Source organism: Lycorma delicatula, chromosome 9, assembly GCF_047948215.1.
Source record: "Lycorma delicatula isolate Av1 chromosome 9, ASM4794821v1, whole genome shotgun sequence".
Taxonomy (NCBI): domain Eukaryota; kingdom Metazoa; phylum Arthropoda; class Insecta; order Hemiptera; family Fulgoridae; genus Lycorma; species Lycorma delicatula.
This window is the reverse complement of record NC_134463.1, coordinates 128,512,070-128,531,516: the sequence shown is the minus strand read 5'-3', so window position 1 is coordinate 128,531,516 and position 19,447 is coordinate 128,512,070. Positions and strand designations below refer to the sequence as shown.

At 32.1% G+C, this 19,447-nt stretch overlaps 1 protein-coding gene across 2 annotated transcripts in view; it reads left to right on the top strand.

Annotated features, from left to right (window-relative positions):
* Positions 1-19,447, top strand: part of LOC142330487 (extracellular serine/threonine protein CG31145) — a 514,347-nt gene that overhangs the window by 132,355 nt on the left and 362,545 nt on the right. For both annotated transcript variants that reach the window (XM_075375768.1, XM_075375767.1), the window contains one exon: positions 12,385-12,423. The gene's annotated coding sequence lies outside the window, so the exon portion shown is untranslated. The remainder of the gene's footprint in view (positions 1-12,384; positions 12,424-19,447) is intronic.

Genomic DNA, 19,447 nt, shown 5'->3' with positions numbered 1-19,447 from the left:
AACTCTGCAAAGTAATATATTAAATAATTTTATTTTTACTGATTTGTGGTTTATAATAATATAAGAACATAAATAGCGATGTAGTTTACTGGTAACAGATTTGATGTATGCTTTTTATTTAGTTTCATTACTTTTAAAACATGAATTTTTAAGTCTATATCTCAACCTCTTCCGGTTGTAGTTGCTTGTTATTCCTTTAATTTATGTTCAGAATGTGTTTTTTTTATCTGATCCTTCGTTATCTTAAATTGTCAGCGATAACAGTTATTTATCTTATCGGGTTTAATGGTTTTTTTAATCTCTATCGCCTTTTCTTATATAAATAGTATTTATAAAATATTTATTATTATTTTCTTAAAAAAAGATGTTTAATTTTAAGAGCTTATTCGGATATATATTATTTTTTGTGCGTTATTTACTAACTTTGAAACCGTAAGTAAATTGATTAAGTACGTGTCTGAAGACCAGCCGATGATAGACTTCGTCAAATACAACATTAATAATACGCGACACTTCTCAAGAACACGTGATGAGAGTGTCCTAATGTAAAATAGGTAACCGAATGAAGATAAATTACAGAATTCGAAAACAAAACAACAGATAATAACAAGAAGTAAATAAAAATAATCTATTATTAAACTAAGGAAACGTGAGTTTATAAACCAGCAGCGTAGTAAACACGATAAAATCATCACAGTAGTAAATCAGATTGTAAAATCAAACTTAGTAACACCACTGCCAAGAAGATCAACCAACAACACTGATAGACAAAAAATTGTTTTTTAATGTTTTTCTAAGTGTGACACTATTTCTTGAATTCCTTTTTTGCGTACATTATAAAACTGTAAATACAATTTTTCTATCGCCCTTACTTTTAAGTAATTTACGCTTCAAAAACAATTAAGGGAAAATATAGTAAAAATCTATAAAATTTATAATTTTGCATGGCCGCTGTGTTAGAATGATTTCGCTGATGCTTTTCTTTTATAAATAGCCTCAGGCACATCCCGAATTAATGTCCAACAGTAATCGGATATCATGTTAGTACTCCATTTCCCTTTATGGCGACTTTCCATCCCCGAAATGTCTTGGTGGAAACGTTCACCGTGTTCGTCACTTACGTCTCCGAGGTTGTCCGGGGAAAAATCCAGATGCGAGTGGAGGAAATGTATTTCAAACACATATACATCTGATAGCTCTGTGTGAAGTAAGAAGTTGATTAACAATATCGTGGTAATTGTCGGATTTTTATTTGCCGAGAAAAGTTTTACAAACGTCTTTAAACGAAGCCCAAGCTGCATATATTTAACATCGAGTTAAATATATCATCTTTGACAAAATCTCTTCTTTGAGGACCAACAAATATTCCTTCTCTAAATTTTCCTTCACTTACATTCGGAAATTTCTGCCTGATATAAAAAAATCCGGGACTATCCATCTTCATCGCTTTTACAAAATTTTTCATTAGTCCTAGCATTATACGGAGAAGGGGTAAAAATATTTTTTTGGATTCAATTAAGGGTTCATTAATAATATTTTTTCCATTTGGAGTTAAGTTGTCTCGTTTCTTCCACTCTTTGGTAACATAATCTTTATCCCTAGCTCGGCTGTCCCATTCGCATAGAAAACACGTGTACTTAGTATAGCCTAACAAAATAGCTATAACTTTCAGATCACCACATATATTCCAGCTATGTTTTTTATAATTTATTTTTTCAAGAACGTCTTTCATCAGATCGTACGTCTCTTTCAAATTAATACCGTAAGCGATTGGCATCGAAGGATATTTTTTACCATTGTGTAGAAGAACCACTTTTAAACTATACCTGGACGAATCTATGAAAAAGCGCCAGTGCACAGTTTTATGAACTTATCCTAAGTGCAAAATAAGCTCATCAATATTTGTGCATTAAACCAAATTATTTTCATCAGTAAAGTACTGAGAATGTTCTTTTTGTCGGCTTTGAAAGCTCAAAATTTTTGTATTTTTTTAAAGTAAATTCCAACCTTCCAGTCTTGATACTAACAATTCAGCTTGATTTTTTGATAAATTTAAATCCCTAACCGAGTCATGTAATTCACCTTGCGATTTAAGATGCGGGTTATCGGAAGATAATTCAAAATCAAAATCATTGTTGTCTTCTTCTCTACTGCCTGATTCTTCATCGCTGCTTTCAAAACATACATTGACAGGTGGCTCAGAAACTGGAATAATTTTACTGTGAGGTACAGGTCTGATTGCATTCATTTTAAAGACATTATAATGCATTAATTGAAAAGGAATGTTTGTTAGATAATGCGGCGGATCAATATATTATTTACTTAGAGAATGATTCATTATGTAGTGACAGCAGTTCACTTTCCTATTAACAAAAGATAAAAATTAATTCTGTTTATATAATTAGTAAAATATACTAATTCAGTATGAAAAGATTTTAATACAAAATTCCCTTTAATTTACGTTTAAAATAATTAAACCTTATACTTTTAATTTCATCCTATTTTTTTTTTTAACTAATAAATCGTTTTTTTATTTGTAAATAAATTTAATTTTTAAAAAAGTAATTTCGAAACGTCTTCATCATTTATTTAAGTTTTTAACAGCTGTTATTACAAAATATCAAAAAGGAAAATGTACATAGCTCAATAAATAACAACCACTCAAGGGAATTTTAGGGTCATAACAATAATCAAATTTCCCTTCAGTGGTAGTATTGCTTGTTGAGAAAAAAGAAAAAATCCCCTCTATTTGATTTCCCGTTTAACTAATACTATAATACTATTTTTGTATGCAACGCAATTGTTTTAAAATTAATTATTTGTCTTGTCAAAATCATGTTTGTAATTTCGCGGACGGTTATTATTATTACAATGCATCTTGAGATTTTTTTATATATTTTTTCAATCGCTTAATTAAAAAGTGAAGTAAATTTTTTAAATTTCTTTCTTAAGAAGTGAGGCTCAAATCTAACTTTTAACTTGATTTTCTTCAATGAAAGAAAGCAAATTGGATTTTCTTTTTTTTATTTATTTCTTATATTTTTACAAATTTATTTAGTAATATATAAATATATATTTAACCCAAGCGCAAGTTTTTAAAATTTAAATAAAATAACAAAAAAAATAACTCGAACTTGATGCAATCGCTTTTGGGTGATTAATTAAGTTTACTTATATTGTATATCTCCTTTGATCCTTCGCTTATTTTATATGTTATTTGTAGAATAAAGAGGCGCATCACATCTGTGTCACTGACAAAATTTTAAATTTAAATTAGTCCGGTGGGCTGGTCTAGTGGTTAACTCGTCGTCACAAATCAGTCGTTTAATAGCTGATTTTCGAAGTCGAAGGTTCTCGGGTTTAAATCTTAGTAAAAGTTAGTCGATTTTATACGGATTTGAAAACTAAGCTGCGGATACCGGTGTACTTTGGTGGTTGGGGGTTCAATTTACCACACGTCTCAGGAACGGTCGGTCTGAGTCTGTACAAGACTACATCTTATTGGGCCGTGGGGGGAGTTACTTATTCTTCACCAATTAAACAGATTGAAACGTACACATTAAGAAAAAATGTTAAACTGACTTCTCTTTCTTTTCATTATTTACTATATTTTGATTTAAGAGATCTTACAATTTTCTGAAAAAAAAAATTATTAAAGCATAGTGATTAAAAACCTATAAATATCACAATTAAAAAAACAGCAAGTAATAAAAACTAATATTTTTAAATTAAAAAACAATAAAAAATATTTACGATGTTTGTGTATATACCGATCAAAGCAATAACGTTTTTTTTCATTACGAGTAATGAAAAAAAATTATCGATTTGATTAAATTATTTATATAAATTTAAATAAAACACTAACCTATGTTTTCAGTCAAATTTTTTTTTGTATTAATTTTATTTTACAGTTGTATATTTTTTTTTTTATATAAAAGTGTGCAGTTTTAAAAATTACTACAAAGTAATGAATTAAATCGAAAGTATAAATCCTTTTCGTAAACAAAAGAGAATGAAATTACATTATTAATTTAGGTTCAGATTATTCGAGGGGGTACTGGTTCAAATTTTAGATAGTTACAACTACAGACGAGGTACATACAACAAATCGGTTCCGATTAGGAGAAAACATACTACAATTATATGTTTATCTGAAATTTTTGTTAAAATTATGAGTTTCCATTTAAAAAAAAATATTAATATTTGTCTGTCATATTGAAAGATTGAGAAATCAGATATGCCAATAGAGCGGTTTTAATGTACTCAAAAATGAAGAAATTTCCAATTTAAAATTCTTCGTAACTTTCTTTACGCAGAAGGAAAATTTTCGCATCCATCGTTTAATAAATATGTAAGCGAAATTTTTGTTTCATTATATAGTTTAAATCTTCTTTATTTTATTTATATATCCAAATAGAAAACGGGTGTTCTGGGATGTATAACTTTTATAAATACTACGCACGTTTGCATGAACGCACATGTTTATGCACACTTTATAGTGTGTGTTTGTATATATATATATATATATATATATATATATATATATATATATATCCTCTGAATTGAATTTTATTTTGGCAACTCGATGATTTATAATTAGACATTAACTTTCAACTGAAGTATCTGTGTTATTTATTACTAATGTTATACGTAGATTTTAATGTGGTTGTTATTGATAACCAGTTATTAGTAATAATGTTACTATATTATCTATGTACGTATGCCGAATATCGTACATAAATTTAGTACGAATATTTAACGTCTGCATTTTCCTATTTACAAAGCGGATGATTTTTTAACATTTATCGCTGTAGTGTTAATATTATGTCTTGTATAATATTATATTAACTCGGTTTAAATCTGTTTACATGTTAACATCAGGATTTAGTAAGCGACTCTGATGACGTTCGAAACACCGAAATAGATAATAGGGCCGATTAAGAATGAAAGCCGATTAAGGAAATTTAATATTTATTTACATTTCAAGAGTGCGGTTAATAATGAACTGTGTAGCTGCAATTTATAATTAACTTGTTTACGATATTGTCACGACGTTCTATAAACGATTAATATCTAAAATAATCACTGAGGTTTTTTGATTAAAATTTACTAATTAAATAAAAATATTTTTCCCGAATAATTAAATATTTGATAAGCCTACGCATAACAATGAAAAATCCTATTTTACAGAGGTTGCAGGTTGTACGATCGGTTGAAAACGAGAGGCTCTCTCTCTTCCTCTCTTTTTTCCTGTTTAGCCTCCGGTAACTACCGTTTAGATAATTCTTCAGAGGATGAATGAGGATGATATGTATGAGTGTAGTCTTGTACATTCTCAGTTCGACCGTACCTGAGATGTGTGGTTAATTGAAACCCGACCGCCAAAGAACACCGGTATCCACGATCTAGTATTCAAATCCGTGTAAAAATATCTGGCTTTACTAGGACTTGAACGCTGTAACTCTCGACTTCCAAATCGGCTGATTTGGGAAGACGCGTTCACCACTAGACCAACCCGGTGGGTGAAAACGAGAAGCTGCCGTCCTACGAACGTCTTTTTAATTTATAAAAGTTACATTACTTCCCCGGCATTATCCTTTTATAAGTTAAAATCCGATGGTACGCAACACAAGCCAAAAGTGTGTAAGCCTCATAAGAAATATTCAAGTATGAAAAAAAAATTATTCTAGTTTTCCAGTAAAATTTTGAGTTATGAAACTCATGGTGGCCTTATTTCTCCACCCCCTCGATCGACTGTAACCAAAATTAAAAATATTAAAAATTAAATAAAAATTCGAACGGTTTAGCGATTTATAATTTTCTACCAGTACTAAAATTAAAAATCATTATTATTAACGTTACTGCCTTATTTATCTAAAATGGAATAATATTAAAAAAAATTAAAATTATTTGTTAAACCAGATATTAGTAAAAATGAAATATTTTGGGCTGATTGAAAAAAAAATTATTTCCCCTCTTCTTCTATAATAAAGGTTAAAAACTATTTTCCATATTCATACGATTCATTTAGAGAAGAAGAATAAAAAAAATTTTCAAGTCGATAGAGTCGAACGGTGAAAAGTTAGGAAAGTTTATTATAGAACTTCTGTTTTTAGTGGAAGGGGTGAATTACCCCCGACTCTCTTATTAAATTTTCTGCCAGATAGAAAATCGTTCTTATCCGTATAATATCTCATTTGTAGAAAAATAATCAAACAAACATCGACTGGAAACAGGTAAAAGCATGAATAGTTTACAGAAATAATATATATTTTAAAGGTGACGTGGTAACGTTATGAAAAATATTTTCGAAATTTTCAGTAAAATTATTATTGAAATAAAAGTTTTGATTATACCGTTTTTCGATTATCCGGTGAAATTTCATGTAGAATATTCTACCACTCTTCCACGGAGAAATAGAAATTGATACTTCCAAATAAATGAAAACGCTACCGCACCGAATTTCACGACTACAGCGTAAAATGTTATTTTGACATTAAACAAAACAGACGTCGATACGCACTCATTTATACGTCTATTTAAAATATTTTAAGCAGAAATGTTTTTTTTTTTTTTAATTTGGAAACAGGCGATTTAGAAACGCTAAGAAATAAAAAATATATAGGAAGGATGATAATTTTTAATTATTAGACTTTTATTTCCTTTATCGTAAATCCACTGAAAAAGTAAAATTAAATTCCATAAAATACTTAATAAATTTTGTACGAAACGTTTTTGAAATTTCAAACATGATTTTCGATTTTCTCTTGACGAATCTACAAAGATAACATTTGTTTGATCATTTTTTAGCAAAAACGTACAAATTTTTTTTAGAAAAAATTATACTCTTCGAGTAAAATTTTGAGATTTGAAATCAATAGTTATCGTTCATCACCGTCCCCTTGAATAACTGTAACCAAAATTAAGTTACGTCAACGACCCGTATTCGGAATTCATCGAACAAAATTTTATAAAAATAGTTTCATTCGGTTTAAAGATATCAAGCAAAACGATAATTTATGAAAGCAAAAAATTAGGCTTTTTATCTCTTACCCCGGAATTTAGAAACAGAAGTGATATATTAATGAAATGGAATCATCTAATTAGCACAAGAATGAGACTTTGAGTTCATAAAAAATATCTTTTTGCCTGTACTCGTTAATAGGGATCTGAATAAGTTCAAACACCATCAGAAAGTATTTAAACTATCTACTTAAGCGGCATTAAATTATTATTATTATTTACCTTTTATTTTTTCTAAGCTTATTTACATTTGCAAATCGGATCACAACCCAAATCACACGATAAGGAGTCCTCAGCGAAAGTCTTCAAAAAATAGTAAAATAAAAACTTTTTATACCGTATAACATACAAATAGTAATAATTATCGATGACGCTGAACAGTAATAAAACAACAGAAAGCAAATTAAGATACGATAATTTGTAGAAGTAAAAAAAAACATGAACCGGCGTAAAAAAAGTACGTATAACAAATTTGAAATTAAGAGGCGAATAAAAAACGTATACTCATATCTGAGTCTACTGTAGACAGATAAGAGATTATAGAGACACTTACGGTTAGAACGTGCAGTCGGTTCAACCTTCTAATGTCATCCCCATCGTCTAGTTGGTTCACTGCCAAGTGATTTGTGTGCTAGTTAAGCCGAAGTTCGTGCTTTGAACCGAAACGTTTTATCTTCTTCCGCACGGACCGTAATCATGAATAATATTGAATCTCGTTGTTCCTTGTAAATCAAGATGCCTCTGTTATATATTTAGCTAGCTTTTCTGAAACCGCTGTAAGATGTCGTCATTGCTTCTGTTCGCGGTACCCCATAATTCGATCACATTGACCCAGATAGAATTGTTGAGTTAGAATTATTGAGTGTACCAGCAGCTTATTAGATAAAAATAACTGGGAACCTCTATTCAACAACCAGAAAATTTGCTTGAATTTTATCTCAAGTTGCTTCTCTTCTCTCTTATATGAAATTTCCACGTTAGTCGACGATCGAGGTACCTCACACTCTCAGATTGTGGAATTATACCGTCATCAAGAAGAACCCGTAGGCGGTCATCTCTCCACATCGTACATGTCATATGGTTCGAGTTTTCTTAATTAACGCGTATTCTCCACGTACTCGACCGTTTTTTTTATTAAATCCAATTCAAATTGTAAGCTATTCGATGATGTAGTTGGGCTGACTCAGCTGCGAGAACAGTTGTCTCATCCATAAAGGAAGCGACAGTAACCTTGTCCGAATTCAGAAGGTTTGCAGTAAAGATGGTGTAAAACACGGGCCCCAAGACAGAGCATGAGGAACTCTCGACTTAATTTCTAAGAACTTGGACAACTCCTGGTTATATATACATTAAATTACGTGAAAAGATTTGTTTAATTTTTGAGTAAAATTTCGAAATACGGGACTCATTAGGTCGACCCAGAGGGTTGGTCTAGTGGTGAAAGCGTCTTCCCAAATCAGCTGATTTGGAAGTCGAGAATTCCAGCGTTCAAGTCCTAATAAAGCCAGCTATTTTTTACACGGACTTGAATACTAGATCGTGGATACCGGTGTTCTTTGGTGGTCGGGTTTCAATTAACCACACATCTCGGGAATAGTCGAACTGAGAATGTACAAGACTACACTTCATTCACACTCATACATATCATCCTCATTCATCCTCTGAAGTATTATCTAAAATGTACTTACCGGAGGCTAAACAGGAAAAAGAAAGAAGGGAATCATTAGGTCTACATCTCCCTGGCCTCGTCGGCCGATCGATCGTGAACAGAATTAAGTGGCATTAGTTCGCAGAAATCATGATACAAAATTTCATACGAAATCTATTTTGGATGTATCTAGCAAAAATATAGACCGACAATAAGCAATCGCATCTTTCCGGAATTTCTCAGCGCTAAAATTTTAATTTTTGGTTGGGAGTTCATGAAACGACAAGGTCTGGAGAAACTCCGACAACCGATATTTGTCTCGATTAGCATATTTTTCCTTACATAAAATTCTTCTGTATAATCAGTCATACAGTATACCCATACAGCCGAAAAATTAAAAATAGATATTTTTGTAGTGAATACTTAAAGAAGGTATTATTTAATAAGGAATCCTCTTCGATCATTATAGTTTTTTAATCGAATTATTTTCCTTAATTTTTTTTTTTTTTTTTTGTAGAGAAATACGTAAAAAGAATTACAAAGACGAAAAATTAAAGAAAATTAAAAACCCAAGTAACTTTTTTTATGATCAATTCTTGTATGTTTTATACAGAGAATGTTACCTTCTATCGAGATAGTGGTAGACAGCTTCTTTTCACCGATAATGTATATAAATGGAAAGCTAGTAGTCGTTTAATGACCGAATGAAATTCAACGAATTAAGTACAATAGAACCTGAATATAAAAAAAAAGTAATAACAGGCATCTGTAGGGTAGGCTTGCCCAATAATGATTTGTCTATCTCGAAGTGTTCAGAAATTTTGATCGGAATGCAATAAGATTAAAGAATTAGTTTCTTGCTTAAATACAAACAATTACTCTCAAGTTTTAAAACAAAACAAACAAACAAAAAATATATTAAATACTTTTGAATCGAAAACGTTCTCGTGTATTAGAATTAACTCATTAACTCATTACTCGGCGTGTAGGATGAGTGTAGACTACAGGGAATAAAAAGTAAAACGGTTTGTAATTTTTCAATAGAATTCCTTTCATTCCTTGTCTGATTATAACATTTATAGAATAATCTGATTAATATTTTTTTCAGTTCCTTTTACCGCTAAACTCCTCTCCCGTTCAGAAAATGTAATATATTAATTCCTTTTTAGTTATACTACTTTATTGATTTTTGTTTATTTTACGTAACGTAAACTCTTATTTACATCGATTTTTGCCGGGAAATAAAAACAAAAATTGGTTTATACCCAGAGCCGTTCGGAAGGTCTCGGCTACCTAATAAAACAAGATTTTTTCAGAATTTTAATTTTTCGTTGTATAAATTTTAATCAAAATTATTCACGTGATTTCTCAAATAAAATAGTACCAGATTTTAATTTTATTTTCGTACTGAAAAAGAAGGTTACAATTTTTTGTTTGTTTTGCAAATAAAATATTTCTTCATAAAAAGGACATTTTAATTTTTTTAAATTTTATTTTTATTTTTTTTACTTTCCCGTTTAGATTGCACTACAGAAGTGATATACCTCTGGAAGGGAAAGTATTATAAACGTTTATAAATTATAAACGGATTTTGGCATATACGATTTTCACAGGATCTTGAAGTTTTGACGCCTAAGCAACCCAAAAATCGGATGGAAATTTTGCGGATGTTAATGTTCGTATGTACGTGTTTTTGTGTTCTGTATCGACCTCTAAATCACCTTATATCGCTAGAATTACTGGACCGGTTTTGACCAAACTCGGTCAGATTACTTCTATATGTGAGGCATTGATGCCATTAAATTTTCAACTTAAAAGGCCAAGGGAGTGAAGCTGTAGAGCAAGGAAACCCTCAGTATCTCCAAATTTCGCCTAATTAAGGTCATGATTTTCTTGACGCATTTGTAAACGATTAAAAAATAACAATATCTGCAAAAAAACGTTTTTGCAAAATCGTATCCCCATCCCAAAAAATGCTGTTGTAAGTCGTCTACTATGTCGTGACGTCACAGATGAGCGATAGAATTAAATAAATGTATAATATTTAAAGTATAAAAATGCGACTAGGTCTGGCCAGGTTTAAAACTCGATCGCCCGTTCGAATCGGTATCTGGTGCGTTAAGCCTCGAGGCTACACCGGTCTGCCGACCGTACATGCGAAATTTGTTCTATGTATGTTGTGAAATTACATTAGTTTAGTTAGTTCCGACCGTCGGCGCTAGTACCGCCAAACCCGCGCAAATTAAATACGCTATGCGCGCGATTTTTATTTATTTAATTCAATGATTTTGAATCGTTGAATTAAATAAACGAAAGGATATTATATTTAAATAAAACGATAAATATTTTAAATTAAGTTGTTCGAGTATGCCGTGCATCTTAAACAACTCGGTTGTCAGATTTTTTGTAGCTTGAATAGTATTTTTCCAAGACGTATGAAATGTACAGGTAATTAAAGTATTTAATGTTTAGTCATGTTGAGTGTACATTATCTCAGTTATAAGAGGATTTTGTGAATTGTTAAATGTCTTTTTTTTATCTTAAGAAGATTATTCGATCGACAGTGTTTTAGAGATAGATAGCGTCTTTGTTATTTACTATCGGCGATTTATAAATGAATTTTAATCTTGTGTTGTTAATACTCTTTCGTTCTGTCGTAAATGAATATTCCTTTATGTATTTATTCACGGGTTAATTCGATCGTCGAGGAGAACGTGTCCGTTTGAATAGAACAAGTAAATGTCACCGTATTATTTAATCGCATTTGAATATCGGCCCTGCAAATCGCAGATACGTTGTAATAACTGACCGGCGATGATTTAAAAAATTTCGCTAACAGGATCCGCTTAGTTATTTATCTTGAAACAGTAGACGTTCCCGATGTACGTATATAATCTGGGCTTATAAATGAAAATATTTATTCTGAATTCTGTTTCATTTTAAAAATCCTGGCTACATTAATTCTTCAGCATCGCGTAAACAAAGTTTCTACATTTGTGTGCGATTTAAAAAGCGAATTGAACCCTGTAAAACGAATTAACGTAACATTTTCTCTCCGACCAGGAACACATCCTCCGATCTTTATTATTAATACACCTATCTTACGATGTAAAATTTCTACCGTTAATTATAACATTAGACGAGCACATGACTCGGGTAAAGTATCGATTCGAACAAAACGTATTTTCGATTTTATGTATAATTACTCTTCTTTAAAATTTTGCAAAACGCTTACCGGATACGATTAAACTGTCTGGCCAAGCGCTATCATATAAACTCCTTTGTAGGAGTGTCAAGTCCAAGATCCACAAAATCGACGCCGGATTTACTACGTATCGATAAACCTTACAACTATTTACTCCTCCAATATGTAAATTATAAATACGTAGTTATGAACTTTTTTATTATAAAAACAGTCTCGTGTGGCTTGTACGTTCACAAACACTCCGTACAATCTTTCAAGGATGTTACAAGATAAATAAGCTGGAAGGAACAGAGATCTTTTAACGAAATAATGTCTTAAATCAAATTTATGTATTAATTCGTAACATAAAATAGAGTTTTATTTTTAGTAAGGATAAGTTTATCCTCATCGGGACTGAAAATCCTTATGAAAAGAATTATTTTAATAATATCTTTACGTTTAAAATTAAGGGCTTTGAAAATATTTTTAATGTTTCACCGATTAATTCGTTTATTTTTTATTTTTTCAGATTGAAATACATTTGACTCTGTTATCTCAAGTTTAAGAGGTAAGTTTAACAAAAGACTTATTTTTTCGTAAATATCTAAAAACAAAAGCCGAGAAAGGTTAGCGACTTTACCACTTTTACCTTTGACAGTTTTTTTAAAATTTCAAATAGGTTTTAAGTATTAATGACTTAAATTTCGCAATATTTATAGTATAACTGCCAAAAAGATCAAAACATTCAATAGCAACGCTTGGTCTTTTTGACTCCCTTAATCGAATGACGTTTTTATTTTAAAGTTACGGGATACTAAAAGTTAATTTTATTGTATTTTAAATTATATTTACAATCTCGATTTCATAAATTAGAAACCGTAAGTAAATTTTAACACAAGGCGTTTCCCTTGAAACCCCTTAATTAAATACATTCTAGAGATCGGTAGTAAATGAAAGGTAGCATAAGCATTAAAAGGCAGCCTGTAAATTTTAAGTTTCCGAACCGTTTAAAAGATCTTTCCACAAATTTATTTAAAATAAAATTAAAAGATTTTATATTATAGAAACAGTATTACTTTGCCGATAAATTTTTTAAATAAATGTTTTAAAAAACCGTGAATTTTGTGCATCCGATCAGCATACACATGAATATGTGCTCAAATAATTTTCATTAACGCCTTCTGAATTTCACATCGTATCTATTTCTCGTTTTATTTCGTAATTAATTGTGTATTTTGTAATTTTATTTTTTTCGACGTTTTATCGTGGTTTTCGTCGATTAAAAAATTCTTGATTAGTTCTTTTTTCCCTCTGAGCAGCACATCTTTTCGCTCCTGACGTGATCTATAAAATGTATTACTATTAGCGATCGGAATAAAAAATCGTTTAATTTATTAAGTATATGAAGATTGTCGACTGAAATGTTACTTTTACGCGATAGATTAAACTTTATTTTAAACTTTTTATTTACTGTATTATTAAAGAGACATTTTATTGATCGAAATTCAATTTCTTTATAGTTTAACCTTTTTTTCATTTATCTCAAAATAAAATGTACAATCGGTTACACTATTACAGAAACCTAAAGTAAATACGATCAATTGTAATCGCATGTAGAGAGGCTTTTGACGTAGCTCTTCAAAAATTGCATAATATTCTATACAGAAAATTTAACGTAAGTACACGAATAAAGTTAGGTCAGAGAATAGCGATATCGGTAATTCAACACCAAACAAAATCAGTCATAAGAATTCAAAAACAAGGGAAAAAAATAAAATATAACTATAATTAATAACGAAATAATACAACTGAAATGGAACGATGTATCGATGGGTAAAAGTCGGTTGATGCGGTTCCATCTCAAATCACGTAAGTCGCCGAGGTCCAACACGTGGAGTCGTTTTAGCCGCCTAACGTATTCACTACTATCTAGAAGGTTAATAACTAAATCGTTCGCGTGATTATTTAGCCGCAATTTTTATTTTTTACCGGATCGCTCTATTTCTTCTCGAACATACCGTAACCGGATTTCCGTGGATTTCATTGTTTCTTACGAACCAAATCGCCTCTATGATGTTCCCGAATAATCTGTTTTGGAATCGCTGTATAATCTCGACGTTTCCTTTGCTTGCTTCCCAATGCTGGATCAGGTAGGTCCATATCGATTTCAGGATCGTCCTGTACAATAATCGTTTGTTAGGTAGTGAAAGCTGTGACCGCCTGCTCGACAACCAATACATCTCCTTAAACATAATATTCAGTTGTTTTCTCTTTTCTCTTACGCGGATATTCCGCATCAGACGACGATCAAGATGAAGACCAAGGTGAATACCGTGGACTTTGAGCCTGAGGTGTGAGTGTCACGCGATCCGACTTCGCTTGATCAACCCGATTTTCCATCTCGACAACCAGGTTCAAGAATAGACCGCAGCCTCTGAAGAAAAAATCACTCAAAAAGTTTACACAAAATGGATAATAGACCTCGTGTACCGGCTCAGCTGGTTTCGGAATTGTAACCGATCGTGAAACTTTCCACTCCGTCGGGAAGACAGATAGCGGGCAGGATTCTGTTAAAGAGGTATGTTGTGTACCGGATAACTTTGAAAGGAAGCGTAAATAGCATTTTGTTAGCAATTAAGTCAAAGCTGGGGCCTTCTGCGATTCCTGTTCCTTCCGGATTACTTTTAGAACTTCTGATGAAAGCGGCTTAACACAATGACTCAAAGGAATCGGGCAGCTTAAGAATCGATAATTTAATTAAATAATAAATTTGATGGCTCTAATGTAAAGGTATTTTCGAGTATAAATGAGAGAAGTAGAAGCAAAAAGATATCCGTTTGACTCGGGCTACTTTTATTACAGAACAATTTAAAATAGTTTATTAAATTTAATAGGCAAAAGGTTAAAATTTTGTTATCTATCTATAAACATAAACAACATAAACTTGTAGTAAACCTTTGTTTCCGAATTAAAATGTGTAATTTAAAAACCGATTACACAGTACGTATTAGTTCAATCTAAGAGAAAAACATTTAAATGAACAGCGCTATACGTAAATGCGTATGCGAACAGTCAGACCAATCGAGTAGGAAAACTTTTTTTTTATCTAACCTACCTCTCTCTTTTTTCCTGTTTAGCCTCCGGTAACTACCGTTTAGATAATTCTTCAGAGGATGATATGTACGAGTGTAAATGAAGTGTAGTCTTGTACATTCTCAGTTCGACCGTTCCTGAGATGTGTGGTTAATTGAAACCCGACCGTCAAAGAACACCGGTATCCACGATCTAGCATTCAAATCCGTGTAAAAATAACCGGCTTTACTAGGACTTGAACGCTGTAACTCTCGACTTTCCAAATCAGTGATTTGGGAAGACGCGTTAACCACTGAACCAACCCGATGGGTATATCTAACCTACCTGTATACTAAAAAAAACACTTCAAGTGGTAAAAATAGTTCTACAAAGAGTATCGTTGAACTATTAACATTATTCGACGTTTAATTCACAGAATCATTATTTAATTGATAGATGCGCAATTAGCGTTTTATGTCGTGATAAAATATACGCAGAGCGTTACAGTTCGTTTTATTTATTATGTACATTGATTCCAAACTCTGTTTAGAAATCTTATGAAAATTTAATTGTAACAAAACCGTAAAATAAAGAAATACATATTATGAACCAAAAGCCCACAAATATGAAAAATAATTACAATAATGAAAAAAACGACGATTGTTTTAAATTACGTAAATTTTTCCAGAAGGCTCCAAAAAAAGTGAGAAAGCAAGAAAATTAATATTAATTCGATATTCACACCCCAAGCAACCTGGCGGTTCTCATAGGGGGCAACTCAAAACTTTAAATGGAAAGGGTGGGTTGTGTGATGGTATTTGAAAAGACATTGAAAAGCAGAACTTTTGATGTTAAAAAACTATGGAATAGACAACCGTAATCAAAATGGCAGGTATTTATTACTTTTTACGACTAATTTCAAAACTGGCCTTATAATACCTCTTTATTATCTTTTCAACAGTGAAGTATTTAAAAAAAAGAAGCAAATTGAAAATATTATTAAACAATCGCCATTATAGTTAGGATTATTATAATCTGAAGTTTTTTACGTTTAAATTTTTATTCGATGTTCCGTAAGGTGATATAACTTTTCCGTTTCAATATTTTAAATTATACCCCCCCACCCGCCATGGGGATGTGGTGATTCTTACAGAAAAATGTTTTGAGATACGAACAATAACTAAATGTAATTTTACTTGTTTGCTGCTGCTTCACTACTGAACAGTCGTTTAACAAATACATTCGGCCGCTTTTTATATTAGCTGTGAAAAATCATTAAATGGCTGCCATTTTGATTAGAGTTATAGTCTGAAATTTATTTTTAAGTCGAAATTTGTTTTCAGTGACCTTTAAAATCCCTCTGATGCATGACGTGTGTTAAACGTAGAAATATTTAAAGGTTCCCAAATTTTATTAACGCTATATATAAATTAACAAACGTTACTTACGAAATACTATTAAAGATTTATTTTTATTTCTTCTTTTGTTTCGTACTGTAGTTTTTCACTGTGCATTTATCAAGTTTATTACGGACATATTTAAAATGATGTTTCTTACGATTATTTTTTCTCGTGTCGTTTATTTATCCGCTTATTATTTTCTTGTATACGCGTATACTATTTCGCTTTGTTTATCGATGATGAATGTTAAATCCAAACGACTGTTCGATCGTTCGGTTATAAAATTTTAGTAAATTTTTTCTCCATTTATTTAAGTTACTGTTTAACGTAGATCTATATTTTTAATAAGCATATATTCTCTTTCTAACCGCATTAATGAGATTAAAAAAAGACTTCTTTCTAAAATTTATATATTAGAAGTCGGTTGTTATATTTTTTACTTTTCCGACTAACAGAAAGTATGCTAGTCGGACCAAACTTTTCACGTCGGGGTTTTTGCAGATCTTGATGTTTCACGATTCCCTGTAACCGGAAAACACAATTTTAGCATCGAAAAATTACGGAAGGATGTACGTATGTTAACCTATTTTTTGTTTGATATCTCCAGATTGGATGGACCGATTCGTAGAAAATTTGGCACGGTGGTTTCTTTTATATACGGCATAATATCGTTTAATTTCGATCGCAGTACGCCAAGAGGGGAGGGAGATACGAACCTCTGTATCTAAGAATATTACTCGAAGGTCGAGTTACATTCTTTTACATAATTTAATGGCTCTCAGGCGTATTTGCTAAAATACTTTCCGACGGTGTTTGGGCTTATTCCTACGCCCGTATAGGAACGGGGCAAAAAACACTTTTTTTAAATTATACTTTTACATTTTTGAATTACCTTAGTTTTGAAGAGAAAAGAATTTAATTACACTATTTTAAAAAAAAAATATTTTTTGTTAAGTTTTGTTTACAATCGGTTTTCTAAGTAATGAAACTATAAGTAAATTGTACAGAATAATAATGACGTGAAAGGGAGGCATCTGAGACAATATAAAGGTTTAAACGCAGTATAGTTTTATAAAAATGAAACGAATAAAAATATAACTAACAAAAAACACGTAATTCAAAAAGTAATTATAGAGAGCACCAAGGATAAATAGTCGACATAACAAAACTATAAAAAACAACAAAGTTAAATTTTTAAAATAGACAAAGTAAATGAGTTTAACACATACTCACAAGTCGTATACCACAAGAGACAAGGTCAAAACCATAAAAAATAATAATAATTCAGTAAACTTAAACAATTCATAATTGATAAGCAACGCGACAAAAGAAATCGTATTTCTAAACTAATCTCTAAACAGCAATCTGCAAAACTTCACAAAGGAACGGACGAGATTCATCGCACAACAGTCTTTAGATCCAATACATGCGACCTTTTCAATCGTCTCACATCTTTACTATTATCCAGAAGGGTAAAGCCAGGTGGTTTTCACGCGTGTTAAGTTAACTACATACTTTGAGTTTAGCCGGTAAATATCTTCGCGAATTGACGGCATCTCTGGGTAATCGTGGACTTTCTTGTCCTTCGCAAACCGTGGCGACTCTGATATGTTATTCAGTACTTCGTTTTGGAACCGTTACATGGTGTTGATATTCCTATCGCTTACCGTACCCCAAAGTTGTATTCCGCAGACTCATTTTGGCTAAATACACCTTATACAACAGCATTTTATTACTTAAAGACACCACGGACTTTCTTCTCAGTAACCGGTTAATTCGCCTAAGTTTAATGTTTAATTGTTTCCTCTTCTCTTTCGCGTGATTCTTCCATGTTAGGCGGCGGTCTAAATGAAGGCCTAGGTTCCGTATGTTGTCCGTATGAGGTGTGCGAACATCATCTAGGCAGACTCCTCTCCTCATGGCAAACGTCACATAGACTTGCGACTCTGCGCTGTTAATTTGTATCTTTTATTTAGCTGAGAACATCTACCCGCTGAGAAGATCTAACTCTGATTGTAATTTCTCTGACGCTAGTTTTGGGTTAACGTAAACCGCCATAATCGCCGTGTCATCAGGAAAGGATGGAAAAGTAACGTAGTCCGCGTTAGAAAGATCTGCAGTGTAGATGGAATACAAATCCATGGCCCCAAGACCGAACCCTGCGGAACCCTGATCTGGTATCAAAATGTTAGATAACTGTTTGTCATATTTAACCTGTGAGAACAGCTCATCCAAGAACTAGGTTACACTAAATACGGTTAAGACATGTTCATTTTAAGCTTATACATCACACCAGACAGCCACACCTTATCGAAAGCCTGTTGTATATCAAAAAAAACCTTGATCGTTATTCCTAATTTTCTAAACAACCGTTGATGACATCAAAAATTCTATGAGTTTGCACATCGGCGGAGTGATCGCTCCGGAAACGAAATCGGTGGCCAGGAATAACAACGTAATTTACTAGAATAGGCCTGATTCTTTCCAGGAAGAGTCTTTAAAAGATCTTAGAGATTCGGCAAAAGGCTGACATTAGTTTTTTAACTTACGAGACCTGTTCACAGCTGTTTTGTCTTCAGGTCTCTTGTACGATCGCCGCTTTTTCGAAATCATTTAGTGGCAATAAGGTTCATCACCTCTCTCGGATAGTCTGTGCCTTCCCGTCCCCTTCGCCTCGGGAGTCGAGTGCCAAGCTGCCTCTTACACAGTTGACGTCAGTTGCCAGATCGCATCATTAATGCAGTTGCATTTTTCAGAGGAACCGCTCTAAGTAGCCCGTCTTCCACTCGGCTTCGATAGGACTCCCAGTCCGTGTTGTTGTTATGGAGAACTAAGGATTTCGTTTTTTTTTTATTATCGTCTTGATAAACAGGCGAAGAACGATCGGATGAAGAATTATAATTATTCTCAACATTAGTGTACAAAAGATAAACTCCCAAGGAAATATAAAAATCTAATAAGACAGGGACCTTCATCGCATCCGTCCGCCAATATGTAGGCTGTAGTTCAGAAATTACATGGAGTTGCAGGTTGTCATTAGTAGCCTTCAAGGGTCTGCCTCGAGTTGTGGATCGAGATTCCCAGAGTACATGCTTCCCGTTCCAGTCGCACCCCACAATA